This window comes from Daktulosphaira vitifoliae, unplaced genomic scaffold (assembly GCF_025091365.1).
Source record: "Daktulosphaira vitifoliae isolate Bord-2020 unplaced genomic scaffold, ASM2509136v1 Scaffold_3, whole genome shotgun sequence".
In the NCBI taxonomy this organism is placed as follows: domain Eukaryota; kingdom Metazoa; phylum Arthropoda; class Insecta; order Hemiptera; family Phylloxeridae; genus Daktulosphaira; species Daktulosphaira vitifoliae.
Genome location: NW_026099574.1, coordinates 34,812,795 through 34,815,926, shown reverse-complemented (window position 1 = coordinate 34,815,926; position 3,132 = coordinate 34,812,795).

The window sequence follows — 3,132 nt, the reverse complement described above, 5'->3', positions numbered from 1 at the left end:
ACTAAAATATTTTTGCAGTANCTACAATTTTAATTAACTGTAATAAATTTATAAGGCGTAATCAATTGAAATTATTATTAAAATTAAATAAAATTTTATTTTTTCATTTTTTTTATATGAGTAAACTAAAATATTTTTGCAGTATTTTAATTACATAAATCATTAAATCTGTTATAAGGCTAATTGAAATAAGGACTTTTAAATTAAATTTTAACTCGTTAAGATAAATAAAAAATATTTAAATAACCGATTAGTTAATTGTATAACTGATTGACTTATAAATATTAAATTAACTATTTTTGAAATGGGATTATTTTCATATAATGCAATAAATTAATTAGTATTAAATAGTTTAGGAACACGCATCCTGTTTCAAACGATCTTTGTTCCCACGGAAAACTATCTGAGGGTCTTCCGGTAATATGCAATAGTATTTAAAGTTTTTGTAATTACCTATTTATGTCGAAGGTAAATTATTTGTTTTTCAACACCTGTTTGCCCTAACTTTATAACGCAGATTATATTGCATGTGCGTGTACATAACTAGTGCCCTTTGGTCATATTAATTACTGAACCCTTAGGATAGTTTGAATCGATGGGAAAACAAAATACATAGCCATAAAGAAGAAGTACGCTGTTCATCAGTTAATATTTGTGAGATATTAGAGTGAAAAAATTTAATCGCCATAGATTTGAGTCTTTTATAAACCAGTACTTTTGTTAATTTTTTCAGAACTGATTATTTGAAAATCCTACAAATACCATGTCATAAATATTTTTGTGTTTAAAATGTTTTAGTGATTGTTACATTTCAGTCGATTGGTAATCTTTTAAGTGATTGTAATGTGCTTTTAGACGGCCATAAAAATATCGGCCATTAGTTTGAGACGACCGTTTATTAGAGCAATGACTATATTTTATAGACTACTCTTAAATCTTAACAATTCCTAATAGTGTTCAATACACAAGCAGTGTCATGTTATTTTAAAAAAGAAGCTTGAAGTATAAGTGCTATTTTATCATTTGTAATTCTTGATCCATACGTTCATATCTTTTCGAACCATCTAAAAAAATACTAAAATAGTTTGCCAACTAGTTTTATAATCCATAAAGTTTAAATGTATAGTGATCTTGGAATTATGTTCAGTTTACACGTTGTTATTACGGACGACTACATTTTATTTGCTTCGCCAAGTATAATAATATTATAAATATAAAACTCGAACGAAGGTACTAAAAGCTTTAGTCTAATATATAATGGCTGTTAAACCATTGGAATAGTGTTATGCTTTTATTTACCGTTCAATGACTTCTTCTAACGAGAACCGCTTAAACGTCTTATTATATACAATTTCAAACTTATAATAATCATTATTTTTATTATAAAAGAAAATTGTTTATATATAAATAAACAAGAACTACTGCAGTTGTTCCTATGAATTATCCCAAATGTATTACAGTCACAATAAATTTGTAATTTGAAATAAAAAACAAATTTATATAATAATTTCGACCTTATTATGGTTGAAAAACTTCAAAATTTAATTTGTGTTTTCTGTCTGCATTTATTTTCAGTATTACATTGATAATTGAATTCGGCATGCTGTACACACACAATAACCATTTTAATTTAGACACACAATTTTCAAATATATTATTTTTATTGAGAAAAAGTTTGCATCCGTATTGGAATAACTACCTTAATTCTAGTTTGCTGGAAAATTTGCCTGTGAATGCTAATTAGTGTCCGTATTGTAATTGGAAACTATAGGAAACACGCAGAAATGAACTACTACTCGGATGTATTATGGACAGGGTGCATATTGAATGCACATATTATAATTATTTGATTTGGGGTTGGTCGTGTATGATATAATTACTCCAACGAATATTCCACTTTAAGCTTATTTTTTTAAACGCAGTCCATTTATTGTCGTAATTGATGATGACCGTTCGATTTATTTTCTCTTACTTAGAATTGAAAGTTTAACTGAGACCAATGAAAAATTTGGATTTTCATTTAAAACTTTATCTGTTATAAGTCAATGTCATTACTTATTTTGATTTTTATAGTACTCGAAAAATAAAAAATCGTCTCATCTCTCAAAACCATGTTGAATGTCGCAAATTAATAACAGCGCAATAATGGTTATAATATATTGTGTTAAGCTGTGTACAAATTGTTATCCACATTTTTTGGTTTTCGGTCGATTAGACGGCCTTTTGGCATGCTTTTATAAAAAGAGCAAGGAAACCAATGAAGAATTGAAGCACAAAAAGAAAGAAAGAAGGAATATAATGTTATAAAAAAAAAACACAAGGGTCTACATGTTTATAATGACTGGCATTCATCAAGCAGTGTTGTTGATCATTACGCAGTTGTGTCCTTTCAAGCTTGTAGAGATGGAAAGTGTTTGTCCGGGAAAACAATTTTCTACCAACATTTTTCTTGTGAAAACCCCGGAAACGTTTCCACCATACTAAGTCCAATCAATCGCCACCCGAGTTTGAGGGGTTATATTGTTGGACATCCTACTGAGAAGCTTTTAACTTTGGAACGCCTAATGGCATTTGTCAAACATAATAATCGCTTACCGGCAGAAACGGCAAGTTCACTTATTTTTCAAGTGAAATGTCAAGGAAAATCACAGATGTCGATACAAAAAAGCTCTTGATTAAAAACAGACACTTTTAAATTGGTTTGCAGTATTTTTAATATTTTAAAATTTCTGTAGTAATATTCAATAATTTATAAAAATGTTAATTTAAAATTATTTTGACTGTGCAAAGGCAACGTAAAAAGCTATTTTTCTATTATATTTAGTTTCTAGGGAATTAGTGTGAGTACATTTCTATTTCTAATTTATTTATTTGAACTACGAAGAATACTTGAACATTTGATTATTTTTGGGTTAATTATATGATCATTACATTTATTTAAAAATAAAATTTCAAGTAATTACATTTTAGATTTAAATTAAAATGAAATAAAAGTACAATAAAGTCCAGTGATTAAAGTAGTTGAATTTTCACATTTGGTACGCTATTATAAATTATTGATAGAATTTGAGCAAGGAGTAAAATATTAATAAAATTATAATTAAACCGATTCAATAAAAAAAAGCTCTACTT